Consider the following 19,601-nt stretch of genomic DNA (forward strand, 5'->3'; position numbering starts at 1 on the left):
TTATCTTCAGAGTGAGATGGAGAGTGAGAGGTTTTGGTTTGGGGAAACGGGGTTGGCTCTATTTCGTACAGTAATATAATTAAAGATCAATCAGTTCCGGACCGTTGGATGGATACAATCCAATAGCCGAGATCAAGTCAAAACGAAACGGTGTCATTTGGGAGCTTGTGGGAACTGGGTAGGGTTAGATGGTGTTTGGGCCTGGGTTTTGGGTGTAATTTTTGGGCTCTTTTTGGAGATCCAATTCCGAAATCCTTTTAAAAAATCCCTTTCTTTTCTCTTTTCTTTTTTTTAATCAAAAATCCTAACAATTAAAAATTCTAACTTATCTAGAATGTGAAATTAAACTATTTGACTAATTATAAAAATTATAAACATCACTTAAATCTAGATTAAAAGAGAAAAATTAATAAACTAAGAATTAAAAGATAAAAAAATGTAAAGTGAGCTATTTTTGTGATTTTTCAAATTTTCTAAAACACATAATATTGATTAATTCTAAAAAATATAAAAACAAATCCTAAATGCAATGCATGAAATTTATGGTATTTTTCATGATTTAAATAAATTAAACATGCATAGAAAAATGCAAATAATGCAGAAAATTCTACAGAAATTCCTAAAATAGCCAATAATTAACAAAAATCTATTTTTCTTGGGATTTTATAGGAGTATTTCATATGGGGTAAAAATCACATGCTCACACCGTTGAATCTTCAACCTTTGGCTTTGGCGGGATATGTCTCATTTCTCTGCCTCCTCTGCATCCCCTCCTTTTTGTCTTCATCTTTTCCCTCGGCAAGGCCCTTCTGTGGGGTCGAGCTAGGAACCTAGAGGAGATGGCGGCCGAAGGAATTGCCTTCGAAGATGCGAGCTTGAGGGGTCGACGCTTGAGGATGCTGATACTGGAGATGGACCTTTGAGGATGGACTGGGTTCTCGAGTTTTCATCACATGTACATCCCTTTGCTTCTTCGTTTTTGTGTAGAGATCCTCTATAGGCTTTTGTAATTGTATGTAGGGACCCTTCGATGGTTGTTGTACCTGAATATACATGAATATAAAGATACTTCCTTGATTCTTGTTCTTGATGCTTGCCCTACTGTTGTATGTTCTTGTGTGCTTTGAGGCTTTGAATGTTTTCCTTTGTTGTTGACCACTGATATCTAACTAGGATGAGAGCGTTCTTTCTGATCCTCTGCCGATTGACATGGCTCTTTTCCGAGCCCATTGTCGTACCTCGGACCAAGCCTGAATCGGTGTGATAGACTCGGGCCGTCAGGCCCTTCGAGTTGTATGGAGATAGTACGCTGAGTTTTGGAGTTTTTTAGAGTGGTATTCTGAGTGAAGGTCAGCTTCGGGTACCTGGGGGTCTACTTTGAACTTGATGTAGATAGCCTTTTAAAGCGTAGTGGATAGACTTCTGTCGAGGATTTGCCTATATTTAGGATATGCCTTAAGCCCTCCTTGAGTCTTCATGGGCGGAGCTTTGATTCTTAACTTTCTTTCTAGAAAGGAAAACTACGAGATCGGGTACCGCCTCGAGTTGTATGATGGTGTTGAAGGCTTTCCGAAGCCTGACTTCTTTTTTGGTGCAGATCCTTGGGGTCGGGCACTACCTCGAGACTAGAGACCACACAGTTGACTCCTTGAAGCCTAACTTCTTGTTCGATGGATGTCTCTGGGGTCGGGTACTACCCCGGGGTCTGTACCGAGGCCGTTGGCCTCTCGGGGCTTACTCCAGATAGGCGAATCGTTGTTGTTTCCCACATATTCATGTGGCGGCTTTTGCTTCTTTGAAAGATCTCGTTATTTTAGAAAGCTATCCTTTCGCCTTAGCAAAGGGTACTTCATTTCTTCAGGCGCAAAAAGTGTTGACGCACGTCCATACTTTAGTCTATTAATTCTACCATAGCCATGCCAACTACTTCGGGGCCGGCCTAGCAGGGAGGGGAGACTTTCACTCCCAGTGTTCAGGATCCGTGGGAGTTCACTCTAAAGACTATGTCTTTGATAAGAGAGGAACATCTGGAGATGGTGAGGAGATACTACGGATGGGACGAGGGGATAGCGTTTTAGGTGCTTTCCCCGAATGAGAATATTACAGACTCTGCTGATGGATTCTTGAACGTATACCTATACCCTTTCGCATTAGGCCCATTGATAGGGTCGTGCTTGACTTCTGCCTGAACTACCAAGTTACTTTAGCGTAGATACATCCGTCATTTTGGTGAGTGGTGCTAATGATAAGATTCTTTGCGGAGAAGGCTGGGCTTGAAATCACGCTTAGCCACCTTGTCAGGCTATACCATCCCTTTTATCATCGAAGCCTTATAACCTTGCAGTGTCGTTCATCTATACCCTTTGTTGTTGATGATGAGGAAGATGAGGATCACGATTGGATCAGTCGATTCATCCTGGTTCGGACGGCTGACATTATCCCCGGGGAGCTCATGCCATTTTCCGAGGGATGGAATATGCGCGTGAGTGGAGTGTCTCATGCTTTCTTAGATTTGCTTATATCAAAAACCAGTTGAGTAATTATGTTTTCTCCTCTCCTGTAGTAACGTCATGGACGCCGGGCGAAGTTCCCGATCTACTCGGTTGGGTCCGAGAGGTTGGCGACCCATTCGACTTGCGACGAGCATAGGTGGCGAGCTATGTCCTGTGGTAGATGGGAAGCGAAATATCAAGGTATGCGCGTACGCTGCTTTCACCTTGGTCTTCGTATATGACATTTTCCCCATTTAAATGGCTTTGCCACCACATGTATCGAGCGTTCCTCTGAAGAGGGGGAGGTGTCATCGGCGTCTGAGCCAAGGGACGATGGCGGTGAAGGGGACTTACCCTCGCAGCGAGATGGAGCTTTTAATTGGGCTAAACGAGCCTGTGTCTTCGAGGAGAGGACATCGCCCAAGCCTGCTATTGTCGGACTATTTGTTTCTATAATGCTGGTTCCTCCAAGTGAATATGCTTCGCCCGAGGTTGGTTCTTCCAGGGCCAAAGGGGCAGGACCAACAAGAGTGTTCTCCACCTTCGAGAAAGTCCGCCGCTTCACTTCATGGAGAGTTTCAGCGCAGTCATTTTGTATTTCGTGTCTTCTTTTCTTTATCAAGTTTTTCTTTTACAGGCCTTTGATAGGCTCAGGTCTGAGCTGCTCTGTCATGGGGTTAGGCTTCGGAAAGCTCTGGATGAGAATGAGTCCCTTAGGCTCCTTAGTGAGGAGAAGGATGTTGAGTTGATGCACTAGCGATATGAGGTGTATCAGAGCTCGAATTACGAGAGCTATTTGATGGAGAAGTAACCTTTTGTAGTATGCATTTTCCTCTTTTGACCCTTAAAGTTAATCCTTTTGTCTATCTTAGCTGTAGGAAAAGACGGAGACTTTGGATTACTTTAAGGGCGAAGCCGACCGTGTCAGGGATGCTTGTGGTGAACTGAGGGCTCAGATGAAGGCTCAAGATTTAGAGGAGAGGGTTTCTTTGGCCAAGGTTCCCACCTTCGAGGCCCAATTTCTCTTGGTTTGTGATAATGCTACAGTTCAAGCGGATATGATCGCGAAGCTTGAGTCCGATCTCTCAAAGGTCAGGGCTGAGATAATCGATGCCCGCGCTGAAGCAGGATTAAGTCGGACCAAGGCCGATCAGGAGACGTCAATTCATATGAAGGACGTTGCTGATTCCCAAACCGAGGTTAATCGAGCCCTCGATCGTCAGCAGAAGATCAAGGAATGTGTTCGTTGCAAATCTCGAAGAGATCGGTGCTAAGGGCTTTTTCTCTTGGAGGTGTTGACTCGAGCAAGGGCGGACGAGCGCGATGCTCTGTCACTTCTTGGTGACGTCACCGAGAGCGAACCTGGAGCTGGTAGGCTATAGCCTTCTGGAGCGGAGCGTAGATTTTGCCGCTTTTCCATTTTGTATTTGACATTTGTAGAGCATGTTTGTAGATGGAAAGCGCGCCTTTTGTGTATGTAAATAAGAGAAAACATGAAGCTTTAGCTCTTTTGGATCTCTTTCTGCATTGCTTTCGACCAGGCGGGCTGGTTTCAGTGTCTAGCAGGAGCCCTAGGGGTCTAGAGGTCACTAGACAGACCCAGAGGTTCTTAAGTGCAATTTTTTATGCGAGTAGGCATTAGGGCCTTTGTGCCTTGCCCCGCTGTTTAGGTCTAGTCTCATAGTCATGTTTTGACTCAAGCTTACCTGACCTTCAATCTCTTGTACCTGCACGGGCGTATGATGATGGTTCCTTTTACTTGCCCTTGGGCATTTGTATTTTAAGTATTTTGGGTTCAATCTCCGAGTCAGGTTGTGACTCGAGCTTTAATTGACCCTTAAGTGTTTTCGTGCCTGCATGGGCGGATGACGATGGCTTTTGCGCCTCGGGTCGAAGTAACCTTTTAAGTGTGTGGCTCGGAGGCTCGTTTGGATGGTGATAATGGCACTTATGTTGTGCCATTAATCATGTGTAGTTAACTATTTTGGATCCGGTCTCCATATCGGGTTACGACTCGAGCTCATTTTAATCCTCAGGTTTTCAATTTTCAAGTTGATGATAGCGACTCTTACGTTGTTGGTCGTTGCGACCTTTTAGTGTGCTGCTCAGAGGCTCATTTGTATGGCGACAATGGCTTTTATGCTTTTTCCCTTGGTTATATGTAGGCTTTCTTTTCCTCTCGTTAAGGACTTTTTGAAATGTTTTTGCCTGACCCGTCGTTGGTTCGGGAAGAACCTCGATTTCAAGTCATTTGCGGGGATGTTTGACCATCTCGAAAGGTTTAGCTCGTAGGCTGGGTAGCTCGAAGCCTTGTGATTTGTACCTGACGTGGTCCAATCTTTTTTCCTGTCGAGGGTAGCATGTTTAACTAGTTCTTTTCGAAGTAGATTCGAAGTAATGGCCTGCAATTTTGTTAGCGACGGTCAGGCATCCCCAAGTCGCGTTAATTTGGCTGGAGCAGCCATTTTGACTGTAGTCATATGTTTTTGGCTGGAGCCATTTTTGATCCTGAGTAATATTTTAGGCATCTACACCGAGGTTATGCTCTTTCGGGATTCTTACAAATGCGACGTATAGCCTAAACTTCAGGATTAATTTTTATTCCTATAGTAAAGTCTTACAAAATTTTCATGCATGTTGAGGTCTTACAGTTTTTCATGCCTGTTGAGGTCTTACAGTTTTGTCATGCTTGTTGAGGTCTTATAGTTTTGCCATGCTTGTTGAGGTCTTACAGTTTTTGTTGCTATGTGAAATAGATCTAGTTATACCGAGTCTGCCTGCTCGGGGTCTTACAGTTTCGGGTTTTCCAGTGTATGGCAATTGACGATAGTCTCCGAGTCATTGAGTTTGCTTAGGCTCAAGGGTTGTTATTCGTGAGATCGGAGTTGCCTTATTGTGACCTTATTAGCCTGGAGTTCCGACCTTGGGGTCGTGCGGGTGCCAAATTGTTGACGCTAAGTCTCCAAGTATTTCGGGACGCATTTGGTAGAGGGACCCCTGCCGTGAGCATGCTGAAACTTCCTTTTTGGAGTACGAGATGCTGAAATATATTCTTTTATTGCTTGGCGTAAATACATGTCGTTTCGTTGTTGTGAGCTCAGCCCGCGCTGACGCGACTCCTTGGAATGTTTGGTCCGGTACATTATTCCCTATTGAAACTCAGTCTGCCGTTCCCCGACCCTTTTGAGCGGACGACACCTTCAGAGAGGGTTCCCTTCATCGTTAGGTTGCAAAAGAAGGACTGCGATCTTGTCGGATCCTCCTTAGGGGTACGTTGCTCTGCTGAGGAACTTGCTGGCGAGACCCTCTTCGGGGCGGAAGTCCGGCCGAGGTGAAAGAGCGCGATGGGATCCTTGAGGCCTTGAGATCTTCAGGTAGAGTTAGCACTTCCGAATGTCCTGGCTGGGTGTCTGTATACAGGTTAGTGAATATTAACGAAGGAAGGAGGTAGATTTTCTTTACCGCGGGATATGTTGTTGATGTTCCGAAGTTTGATATGCCCCTGCTATTTCGGGGTGAGGATTCTAGTACAGCCCTCCATCGTGTTTAGCGGGGCTTGGTCGAAGATGTGGTTCGCTTACCCTTTGGCTCTTTCGAGAGCGGAGATACTGGTGCCGGCAATGCGTTATGTGATGCGTACTTTCCCCTTGCTATGTGTCATTCCCCGCAGATGGTTTCAATCCTGTTCTTCGTTGGAGGTTTCATTATTTGCCGAAAGAGGAAAGTACCATTTTCATGCAGTGTGTCTGCGGCCGTTTGAATAAGGCGTCCATGCCTTGTGCCTCTTTTGATGATATGGAACTCGGTGTACCGGTCTGGGCCAGTCATGTCATACTGAGAGAATGGTCTTTCTCCTTGTCATAGTGATCGCCGTTTAGAATTTGCCAAGGATTCGAGAGATGGTCGTTGTTTTGACCCGGCGGTCTGAACCGCCCTATCATCTTCGGCCCGACAACATTGATCGAGCTACCTGAACTCATGAGCACATGTTTTATTTAAAATGGATCAAATGAGTAAAAAGGTTACCAATGCATCAGTGTGAGGCCGGGACAAGGTCTGGGTGTCTTTTTGGTTGAATGTGAGGGCGTCCTCGGGAACGTATCCCCCAATCCGCTTTTCCCTGGTGACGAGCATTTTTACACTCCCGTTTATGGGTCCTCAGAGGGTGCTGCCGCTCCGCCACTATTGTGGAAATATGTCGCGGCTAATTTACTTCGCTCTTCCTGGCCGCCTTCCTCACTCGGAACTGAACTCGAGCCTGATCGCTCAATAGTTCTCGGCGATCATTTTCATTGAGTAGCATGGCTGCTTTCCTCTTGAGCTGGTGGCCATTTTTTATTCCGCGGTTGTGCGCGTTATACATTTCACACACCAAGCTGTGATTCCACTAAGAGGGATTCTGCTGAATTGGTCTAAGCCAGTTGACGTCTCTGGTTTCACTTACGGTGAATATGATGTTTGGTATAGCGATGTTGAAATTGTACTCTGATAGGCGAGGTACCCTTATCGTCCATGCGTTCCCGTTGAACCTGGATCTATTAACGATTCCTCGAGGATATTGTCCTTGATCCACTCTCTAATCGTTGCGAGGTAGATTGTGTCTTAGGGCGTTCATCCTATCTGCGACGCATGGGTGGTTCCTCCCTCTGTTTGGCATTGGTTTCTTTACCAGGAACCTGCTTCGGTATATTGAGCCCGAGGAGGCTCCTGGATGGTCATCCACGACCCTGATTTTTGACTGATGCCGGGTACGGGCATCCCACCAGATCTTGGCTGGGTACCCAATTAAGTTTTGTTTGAACTACCCTGAAATCGTCGGGCTTTATTTTTTTAGGATTTAGGTAAAGGCCTGTATCGCCTGGTCATCCGAGACCGGGATGTAATCCCGTTCGTTCCATCAAGGAATGAGGTATAAAATCCCGTAGCATTTCATTCTCCATTTGTTCGGCCCTGGATGTGTCGGGCTCTCTCGTCGTTGTTTCGATGGCACCGGTGTATGCCTTTATGGAGGAATCTGTTGGTATGGTAAGTAAGTTTATGGGATTGGGTTCTAGGTTATGATGCCTCATCATGGTCCTATTCGGGGGTGTTTCCCTGAACCTCTTCAAGAAGACGAACTCGATCTCATCATTTTTTAGGTCGTTGTCTTTTTCCCCGCATCCATAGGTAGTGATGCGTTCATTGGGATGCAATGTCCCGTTGTACTTAGGGGGTTCTGGCATTCTGAACTTCTTTAAAATGGGTTTTGAGGCCGCTTCCTTGGGGAACGGCCATTGCACGAACTTCCTCGAATCTGCACCTTTCAGGGCTGGGGGTGAGCCTGAGATTTTGTCGACCGTAGAGTTGTAGGTCTCGACCTTCTTATCATTGGCTGCTACCAATTTCTCACCTGATTCGATCCTTTTGGCGAGATCCCCAAGCATCTTTGCTATGGCAGGGTCAGCTACCGATTTGCTATTGCTTGATCTCTTGGGCACTTGTTCGGCGATGGGGGCTATTTCTGGCGCTGCTGTGCCGGGAGTATTTGGATGACTTTGTAACTGAGTGATGGCCAACTGTTGTGCCTACAACATTTCATAAATAACATGAATACTAACTTCTTTTTCTTCCCATGCTAGGGTCTTTGGGCTTCATGTTGGTCATCATGTTGTTTGCTTCAGTTGGTGCGTGAGGTTTCGTCGACCTATTGCACGTCTTGCGAACCTTCGTTCGCTGGAACTGGTCCATGTGCATTATCGGGGTTTTGTCGTGGCGTTCCAACGACTGGAATAGCCACATCGTTTTCGCTGTGATTTTTGAGGTAGTCTTTCTCGATCCTGTTTACCGAGCCGGACATTCCGACCTGCAATCAAGAGATCTTGGACAAGAAAAAGTGCGAAAGGTAACTTGCGTTTGTGCAATGAAACCAGCAAAAATATAATCACTATTATTTTTAGCCCCACGGTGGGCGCCAAACTGTTTACCGTGAAAATGGTAACAACAATTAGATTTGTAAATAGGATTCTAAAAATATATGATCTGTTTTTATGCTAGTTGTTACAGCAGTTAATGCTAAGAATATGAAGTTTAACGAAGAGATACAAGCTTAAACGAGGCAGCAATAAAACCTAGGGTCTTGCCGCCCGAGCCTCGGACTAGTCGATGAAGAAGCCTCGGGGTCGATATCCGGCTCGATCTCAAGCTATTGGGGGTAGTCGGGAATGAGATAACAGTTAAGATATGATCAAACAAGGCTCTCTATGGCCTATACCAAGCAATAAATGAAGAACAAGTATGAAACTAATAAATGCTAAGAGTGGCCACGAGCTAGTAAGAACGAACAAGTTAGAGAGAAGAAAGAGAGAGAGAGATATTATTGATCTTGTCGAGAATAGATGGAGCAACATCCGCCCTTTACAAAGTAGGGTGGGTTCCCCTTATATAGGAGGGGAATCCAGTTATTGCACAATATACATTAATTGTAAAGTATGGATATGGGACGACTAGACGTGACGCTTCGACATAGGCTCTAGATAGGCCGGCTCTATCAAATTGAGTTGCGTGCCTCAGGAGTTTCCCCTTTTGCTCTAGCCTTGGTCTTTGTCTTCTTTGAGTCGGGCCTCGACAATCCCAGAGAGAGGGGACTCGGGCGCAACTGCATGTCCTCGGGGTCTCGAGGTATCCTTCCGAAGTGGCTTGATAGCGAGAAATTACGTCCTCTAATTTTGCCGCATACATGTTCCATGTATACAAATCAATGAGGCAGCCCAATATCAACAAAGTATGTTCCTTTATGGATCTTGTGACCGATGTGATTGTTGAAGACACTAGTGTTGTGATAAATGTGGAGGATCCTTTGGAAGGTGTGTTGTTGAACCATGATGTGACTGTGGATGAAGGCTTGGTGGAATATGTCAATGCTTTGCAAGGAATGCCTTCTTACACATATGAGCCCCAGAAACTTTCCTTGGATCTTGAGAATCGAAAGACTCCACCAACAAAGCCCTCAATCGAGGAACCTCCCGTTTTGGAGTTGAATCCTTTGCCTTCATAGTTCATGGACTTTGCCTGTACAATGTGTGCCGAAGAAGTGTGGTATGACAGTGGTCACAAATGAGCAAAATGTATTGATCCCCACTAGGGTTGTAACCAGATGTAGGGTATGCATGGATTACCAAAAGCTGAACAATGTGACCCGCAAACATCATTTTCCATTGCCCTTTCTTAAACAAATGCTGGATAGACTTGCCGGGTGTGATACTATTGCTTTTTTGATGGGTACTCAAGTTACAACCAAATTTTTGTTGCACCTGAAAACCAAGAGGAAACCACCTTCACATGTCTATATGGCACCTTTGCATTCTCACGGATGCCATTTGGTTTGTGTAATGCTCCGGCTACCTTTCAACGGTGTATGATGGCTATATTTAAGGACATGGTGAAGGACTTCTTGGAAGTGTTCATGGATGATTTTAGTGTTGTGGGTAACTCCTTTGAAGAATGCTTGAATAATCTTCACAAGGTGTTGGCTCGATGTGAAGAGACCAACTTAGTACTCAATTGGGAGACGTGCCACTTTATGGTTGAGGAGGGCATTGTCCTTGGCCATGAGATCTCCAAGAACGGTATTCAAGTGGACAAAGCAAAAATTGAAGTGATTTCAAAACTCCCTCCTCCTACTTCCGTCAATGGAGTTAGGAGCTTTCTTGGGCATGCAGGGTTCTACCAAAGGTTCATCAATGACTTCTCCAAAGTGGTGAATCCCTTGTGCAAGTTCTTGGAAAGGGATGCAAAGTTTGTGTTCAATGATGATTGCATGAAAGTCTTTGAGCTTCTCAAGTATAGATTCACTACCACTCCCATCATCACCGCACCCAATTGGAACTTACCATTTGAGCTCATGTGTGATGCTAGTGACGTTGCGGTAGGAGCGGTTTGGGGAAAATGATCAACAAAATATTTCATCCGATATATTATGCAAGCAAAACAATGAATGATGACCAAGTCAATTAAACCGTGACCAAAAAAGAGTTACTAGCCATTGTCTTCGCCATGGAAAATTTCAGGCCATATCTCATAGGTACCAAAGTGATTGTGCACACCAATCATACGACACTCCGTTATTTGATGACAAAGAAGGACTCTAAGGCTAGGTTGATGAGATGGGTTGTTTTTCCTCAAGAGTTTGACCTTGAAATTATTGATCGAAAAGGAAGTAAAAATCAAGTGGCAGACCACTTGTCCCGCTTGGAAGAGGAGGGGAGGCCCCACGATGGCCTCAAAATTAATGATTCATTTTTGGATGAACAACTCCTCTCTGTGTCTTTGAATAGTATGTCTTGGTTCACCAATGTGGCTAACTTTCTTGTGACCGGCATTGTCCCGAGTGAGCTCTCTTCTAACCAAATAAAGAATATTAAACAGGAAAACATGGATTATTACTGGGATGAGCCTTATCTTTTCAAGATTTGTAATGATGGTGTGATCCGAAGATATGTTTCGAAAGAGGAGCAAACGAGTATTCTTGATGCTTTCCATTGCTCACCCTATGGTGGTCATCGTGGTGGGGCGAGAGCTGCTTCAAAGTTTCTCAACTATGGATTTTATTGGCTACCCTGTATAAAGATGCTAATAAGCTTGTTAAGAGATGTGATGAGTGTCAGAGAGCTGGTGGAATTTCCAAAAAGGATGAAATGCCTCTCACCACTATTCTTGAGATTGACATTTTTGACGTGTGGGGCATTGACTTCATGGGACCATTTGTGAGTTCATGTGGTAACACTTACATTTTGGTTGCTGTCGATTATGTTTCCAAGTAGGTTGAAGCTGTTGTTTTTCCCAACAATAAGGGTGATCATCAGTGATGTGAGTTTTCATTTTTTCAACAAGGCCTTCGATACTTTACTCTTCAAGTATGGTATCAATCATAAAGTGTCAACCCCTTATCATCAACAGGATAGTGGACAAGTTGAGGTCTCCAATAAGGAGATAAAGAGCATATTATCAACAACTATCAATACAAACCACACTGATTGGTCAAGGAAACTGGATGATTCTTTGTGGGCTTACAAGACTGCTTACAAGACTCCAAATGGTATGTCTCCGTACCGGCTGGTATTTGGGAAAGCATGCTATCTTCTGGTTGAGTTAGAGCATAAGGCCATGTGGGCGCTGAAGAAGTTAAACCTTGAATGGGAAATAGCTGCAAATCTCCAGGTAGAGCAACTAATTAACTTGATGAGTTTAGGTTTCATGCCTATTCCAGCACGTCCTTGTATAAGGACAGGATGAAGTACTTACATGGCAAATATGCCCGGAATAAGGAATTTAGGGAGGGTGACTTGGTTCTTCTATTCAACTCTCGGTTACGACTATTTCCAGGAAAACTTAAGTCAAAATGGAGTGGCCCTTTTGAAGTGGTCCATGTAACTCCGTTTGGTGCTCTTGATTTGAAAAAGAAAAATGGTGATATCTTCCGAGTTAATGGGCATTGAGTGAAGTATTATCTTGGCAAGTTTGATGATAGGTATGTGGTGGCAATGATCCATTTCAAGTGATTGATGGTAACATGTGTCGTGCCGCGACGTTAAATCAAGCGCTTTTTGGGAGGCAACCCATGTGTTTTCCTTTCATTTTGATTTTATTCTTAGTTTAGGCTTTGTTTTGGACTAACTGGTTGTGAAGTTTGTGTAGGAATTGTTTATGCAGTGCAGGACTGTTGCTGGAAAAATTTGCCTATGTATGGGTAATTAGCGCGGTCAGCGAGTGATTTTCACGGGTGTGTAAATGGTCAGCGGACGCTGACTTGAAAAGTGTAGAATAGCAACTATTTGAAGCTGTATTCGTGTCTGTAGTTGAAATTTCGCGGTCCGCATTACTCTTTCATGGCCGCACTGGTTTTTTCACTCTCAGAAGTCCAGTATTTACAACAGCTCTTCAAAAAGGTAAAACCGCGAACCGCGGTGGTATTTTGCGGATTGCGCTAAGGTAAGTCGGTGTGTCCCTATACTTTTTGTATAAATAGATAGACCCATCTCCTATTACAATTTTTGAACCCTTCACTCTCCCAGCAATTGCCTACTATTCATCTCCCTCTGATCTACACCTCAATCTCGTATCATTAAGCACAAGTTAATTTCTACCACAAATCACATAACTGGTATGTTCAATTTTTTTGTGTTAATTTTCTTTCTTTCTTTTCTTTTATTTAGTTTTACTCTTTCCTTTTAATTAGGGTTTATACATGCCAGAATCACAATCATACTTAATTGATGTTAGAAATTCATGTGGGTCTTTACTTTTCATGCCTATTGGGGGATAGGGTTGTTCAATATGCCTATTATTGCCTAAAATTCTTGCGCTTAGTAAAAACCCTAGGTTATATACGTTAGTCAGTCACAGAGATGTTTGAATTTTGCAGTCCACGGTCCACTTTTTTGCGGTTCAGATCCCTCATTTGTGGGAAATATGTTTGATAAGTTTGTGGTTCGCGGTTACTCTTTTGCAGACCCCATTTGATTCATCGCGATCAGCGGCCAAGATTTCGCGGCCTGCATTTTTAAGCTTTAGAATAGTTTGATACCATATTTCACGGTCGCGGTTGGTCATTCGAGGTCGCGCTTACTTCTTCACGGTCCACGGTGATCAATGTTCAGAGAGATAGTAGTATGATCCTACTCTCTTCGCAGCCACGGTTAATTTTTTGCGGTCCGCGGTGGGCACTTCACGAACGCGGTCCGCGATTCCAAGTTCTGGAAAGCAGTTCTGCATTTCAATTGCAATTTTTTAATTCACTTTAAGCTTTGATTCTGACTGGTCTTCTCTTCTTGTTTGCTGCAGACAATAGTCTGATCCCGAAGTGGAAGCAATAAAGCTAAAGTGAGGGCAGAACCCTCCCGAGGCAGGGGTAAAATAAAGACCAAACTACCCTTTGCAGTCCAAAAGTCCATTGGGAAGATGCAAGCGGCCATCAAAGTTTTGGATAGAGCAATGGACCACTCAGATACGAGTGAGTACGTCCCTTCCCGAGAAGCTTCGGAAGGTGACTCTGTGCCCACTCATATCCCCGCAAAGTTCGAGGGGAAATACCAATTATGGGATGAATCTACCTCCTCTTTTGAGTCGTATGATGGCTCAGAGGAAGGTAGTGAAGCTTCGGGATCATCTTCCCCATCTGATGCAAATCCAGGCTCACCAACTGCCCCTGCCCCTATTGATATTGATGATGAAGTCCCGGACGATGGGAGAGAGGGTGACACTATTGTTGGGGGTTTGGAAAGATCAAGAAATCTGGAGGTATTGCCACACAGGTTTGTTAGTGAGTTGTCCTACCATAAATTCTGAGATGGGTGGCCCCAAAGGTCACTCACCCATTAGAGGAAATTCATAGAGCGAGACCTACTTCCCCACAATCCAAATGTAAAAAGGAAATTTGAGGAAAGAGTATAGTGGAAATGGTTCACTAGCAAGGTTCCGGATGCTAATGAGTTTCTTGTCAAAGAATTCTATGCAAACGTGGCCCACATCAAAAAGGGCACCATGATGACAAAAGTCCAGAATCTGAGGATTCGATTTGATGGCCAAACATTTAATAAGTATGTCGGTTTCGAGAATATGGAAGCTCTGCAATGTTTGGAAAAGCTGGCACTTGGTGAGGTAGCCCGTCCATGGTTGGTGGAGATACTAGCTCCTGGGAAAACACCAGCATGGCTCATAACAGGGTTCCCAATAGCTAGAAACACCATTAGCTTTGAAGCCAAAGGATGGTCCATCTTTGTTTGCAGCCGGATGGATTCGTGTCAGCATGACAGTGTCCTACCACTCACCTGATGTATTTTGATAGCCTCAATCATGGCGGGGTATCCCATTAATGTGGGGAACCTCGTGCATTACAACATCACAAAGGTAGTTGGGAAGGACGAGAGATGATACCCTTACCCTAATTTCCTCACCATGTACTTTGAGGACCAAGGAGTTGAGAAGAAGAATTATGAAACCACAACAAAGCCAAAACATCCCTTCTCATGGTGTATCACCGAATGACCTGACACTAAAGCAAAGGGTAAAGCTACTATCCCCACCGGCCAATCTGAAGAGCAAGGGGTAGTGGCTGCCGGGTCAGAGCCATCCACAGCAGGGGGTTCCTCAACTGTCGTACCTCCTCTTTTATCTGGGCCATCCATCTCCGTGCCAGTCTGCGCCATCTTCTTCTGCCTACCCCCATACTGCACTGATGCTTTCTTAGACTCTATCCAGTATCAACAAATGGATGCAGGCAACTACATCAAAGTTGTATGTCCTATCCAGTGCAGTAGCAACTCAGTCAGCTATGACATAGCCTCAGGTGCCTACATCAGCAGAGGAATCATTGAAGGAGTTTCTGGACAACCAGAAGAAGCTCCTGGACAACCAAAAGCAAGACATGGACACTTTGGCCAGTCAGGGGAAAGACATAAAGGACATGGGCAAGCAGGTCAAGAAGATGAAGAAGACTCGGGCTTCAAAGGTATCAGTGGAGCAGCTTAGGCAGGATGTACATAGGTTCAAGATCAACTGGAGATATTCCACTATACATGCTCTTGGATGCCACTACACAGGCTGCTACGGAGATGATCTAGATGCTCCACAATCCTATGGTCCCCCAGTCAGATTTGGAGATTCAGTTAGAGGACACGGTGGGAACTGCTGATCCTATGAAGTTCGAGGACCCCACTGATGTGCAGGACCCGATGTAGACCACATATGGAGTTTTCTTTACTCTTTACCACTTCCCTAATCTTATTCTTGCTTTTAGCATAAAGGACAATGCCAGCTTTTATTTGGGGGTGGTCCTATTTTGATTTGATGACTTGCATGTAATAACTATGATACTATTTTTTCTTTATTTTTACTAATCGTTATTTTTCACTTTTGGTATGTATATAACTTTATCATACCATGTATATATTCATTCCCATTTTGTATATATTAGTTTCTTTCAATTATTGTACATATTCATTTTACTTTATGTAGTTTACTTTATAACTTCTTGTGTTCTTTTTCCTTTATAGCTTAGCTTTTTACTTCCGTTAGTACCTTCTTTTTAATTTCTTAGCTTCGTGATCAATAAGCCTTTGGTTTTCTTAAAGCCACGGTTCTTTCCAAAGGTGGAGGTTGTGTGAACCGGGTGGCTCTTCCCAATGATAGATGGCGTGAAAACCTTCTTAATAGTTTGAGTCCGTTTTCTTTATGTTTTTGTGTAAATAGTAGTAATGAATAAAAGTGTCTTAGGAAAGCTTCACTTGGGCCTCTCACATTTACCTTTGACCTTATGGTTAGAAACAAGTTGATTTGTGTATGCGGCGAAATCAGAAGACTCAATTTCTCGCTATCGAGCCACTTCGGAAGAGTGCCTCGAGACCCTGAGGACGTGAAGACACGACTGAGTTCCCTCCCTCGGGGCTCGTTGGGGACCGACTTAAAGAAGACAAAGGACGAGGCCAAAACAGAAGGGGAAGTTCCCTCGGCACACGACTATGTTTGACAGGGCCGGCCTACCCAGAGCCGATGCCGAAGTGTCGCATCTAACCATCACATCTCCATACTTTACACTTAATACCCATGTACTATAGCCGGGTTCCCCTCCTATATAAAGGGAACCCGCACCACCTTGTAAATGGCTGATGTTGCTCCAACTATTTCTCCACAAGTGCAGTAATATCTCTCTCTCTCTCTTTCTTCCCTCTAACTTGCCCGCTCTCATTGGTTCGAGGTAACTTTAATATTTTTCGCTTTCTTACTTGTTCTTCATTCTATCGCTTGGTATTGGCCATAAAGTTCCTTGTTTAATCATATCTTAACTGTTATCCCATTCTCGACTGCCCCCGATAGCTCGAGCTTGACCCAAACATCGACCCCAAGGTCCCCCATGGACCAGTCCAACACCCGGGCAGCTGGCCTATCGGTCCGATCACTGCCTTGTTCAAGCTTGCAGTTCATCATTGAACTTCATCTTCTTGGCATCATCTACTCTAACACCTAGCATAAAATAGATCACGTATTTTATAATCCCTTTTAAAAATTTAATTGTTGTTACTATTTTAAAGGTAAACAGTTTGTCGTCCACCGTGGGGCTAAAATTAATAGTGATTATTTTCTTTCTTGTTTCATTGCTCAAACGCAAGTTATCTTTCACTCTTTTTCTTGTCCAAGATCTCTTGATTTCAGGTCAAAATGTCTGTCTCGGCAAACAAGGTTGAGAACAACTACCTCGAAAATCATGGCGAAAACGGTGTGGCTACTCTAGTCATTGGATCGATGCCGCGGAACCCCGATAACGCATCTGGGCCGATCCTAGTGGACGCGGGCTCACAAAACACACAGCAAGTCGACGAAACTTTGCACACCGACGGGAGCATACAATATATCGACCGACATGAAGCCTTAAAAACCCCGGCTCGAGAAACACAGAAAGTGAGTCTTCATGATATTTTTGAAATGTTGCAGGCACTGCAGTTGGCTATTGCTCAGTTGCAAAGTCACCCGGAGACTCCCAGCACAACAGCACCAGAAACAGCTCCCTCGCCAAACAAATATCTGATAGATCAAACGATGACGGATCGGTAACCAACCATGCCATAGCAAAGATGCTAAGGGATCTCTCCAAAAGGATCGAGGCAGGTTCATGGAAGTCCATGTAACGACCGTCCATCAAGGAAGCGGTCCCGGAACCCGTTTCACGGAAGCCCGTAATGCTAGAACTCCCTAAGTACAATGGGACCTTAGATCCCGATGACCACATCACCATTTGTGCGTGTGCGGGAAGAGCAACAACTTTCAAGATGATGAGTTCGAGCCCGTCTTGTCGAAGAGGTTCAGGGAAACATTCTCAAAGGGAACCATGACGTGGCATCATGACTTAGCACCCGACCTCACAAACTCGCTTACCACTCCAGCAGATTCCTCCATAAAACATGCACCAATGCCATCTAAGCAGCAATCACAGAGCCCAACATATCCAGGGCCGAACAAAGGGAGAGTGAAACACCATGGGAATTCGCACCTCATTCCCTGATAGAACGAACGAGATTGCCCCCAATCTTGGATAACTGGCCAGCACAGGCCTTCGCCCAAAGCCTAAACAAACCAAGCCCAACAATTTCGGGGTAGTTCAAACGAACTTGGTCGAGTACCCAGCCAAGATCTGGTCGAACGCCCATACCCGGCACCAGTCGCAAATCAGGATCGTGGACGACCATCCAGGAACCTCCTCAGGCTCAATGTACCCGAGCAGATTCCCAGCAAATACACTTATGCAAAACAGAGGGAGGCGCCACTCGTACGCCACAGATAGGAGGAAAGCCCCGAGACGCAATCTACCTCTCAACAATCTGGAAATGGACCAAGGGCAACGTCCTCGAGGAATCTTCAACAAAGCCAAATTTGATGAGGCATGGCCGATAGGGGTACCTCGCCCATTAGAGTACGATTCCAGCATCACTATACCAAACATCGTGTTCACCATAAGCGAAATCGGGGACCCTAAACAGCTCAGACCTATTCGACTAAGTCCCCCTCAAAGGAATCACAACCTAGCGCGGGAATCGCATGACGAGCACAACCACGGGTCAGAGATGGACACCAGCTAAGGAGGAAAGCAGCTGTGCTACTTAATAAAAATCGCCGCCAAGTACTGTCGAGCGATCAGGCTCGAATTCAGCCCCGAGGAAGGAAGGCATCCAGGAAGAACGAAGCAAACGAGTTGCAACGTATCACCACAATAGTGGTGGAATGAAGACACCGTCCAAGGACTCGTAAAATGGAAAGTAAAAATGTTCGTCACCAGGGAAAAACGAGTCCAGGGATATATTCCGGAGGACATGCTTACATCCAGCAAAAAATGAACCGAGAACTCGCCTCGGCCTCACACTGACACACTGGTAACCTTTTCCCTTTCAAATAAAACATATGCTCATGAATTCAGGTGGCTCGATCAACATACCAACGATGGCATACCAAGATCAATAGGGCGGCTCAGACTGACGAACCAAATCGCGCCCGCATCTCGAATCATTGATGGATTCCAAATGGCGATCACTACAATAAGCAGGAAAGCCATTCTCTCGATACAGCCCGGCTAACCTCGGACTAGAACACCAAGTTCTATACCGTCAAAGAAGGTGCAAGGCACATACGTCTTATTCAGATGGCCACGGGCGCATCGCCCAGAGATAGCGTCGATCCCACTTCGCCAAAAGAATGAAATCCCACGCAATGGGTGGAATTAGAACCGTTGGTAGGGAGCAATACACGACGAGGGGAAATTCCTCACCGTATGACGCGTCGCCGGCATTAATACCTCCATCCTCGAAAGGATCAAAGGGTAACCAAACCACATTTTTAGCCGAAGCCTGATTAAACACGGTGGAGGACTGAACTAGGGCCTACACTCTCGAAACGTCGCCTACACACCCCACGGTAAGGAAGAACTGCTTTGCTCCTTTGTTAATTTTTCACTAACCTGCATGCAGACAATCGGCCGGAACATTTGGAAGTTCTAACTCCACCTGGAGATCCCATGACCTTAACGTAACCCACCGCGCTCTTTCCCCTCGGTCGGACTTCCACCCCAAAGAGGGTTTCGCCGGCAAGGTTATTAGCGGAGAGACATACCCCCAAAAGAGGATCCGACAAGATCACAATCCTTCTTCTATAGTCAAACGATGAGCGATGATCTGCTTTTGAGGGTGCCATCCCCTCGGAAGGACCGGGGAACGGTAGATTGAGTTTCAATAGGAAATGATGCACCGAACCGAACAGTCCAAGGAGTCGCGCTTGCACGGGCCAAGCTCGCAACAACAAAACATGTATTTATGCCAAGCAATGAAGAATATATTTCGGCATCTCTTATTCCAGAAAATGGGATTTCAACACGCTTACGGCCAGGGCCTCTCCACCAAATGTGTCCCAAAAAACTCGGAGACTTGGCGTCAATAATTCGACACCCGCACAACCCCAGGGTCGAAACTCTGGGATCGTAAGGCCCCGACGAGGCAACTCCAATCTCACGAATAACGGCTTTTGAGCCTAAGAAAACGTGATGACTTGGAGACTGTCATTAATCGCCATGCAGTGGAAAACCCGAAACTGTAA

Source organism: Nicotiana tabacum, chromosome 5 (assembly GCF_000715075.1).
Source record: "Nicotiana tabacum cultivar K326 chromosome 5, ASM71507v2, whole genome shotgun sequence".
NCBI lineage: Eukaryota > Viridiplantae > Streptophyta > Magnoliopsida > Solanales > Solanaceae > Nicotiana > Nicotiana tabacum.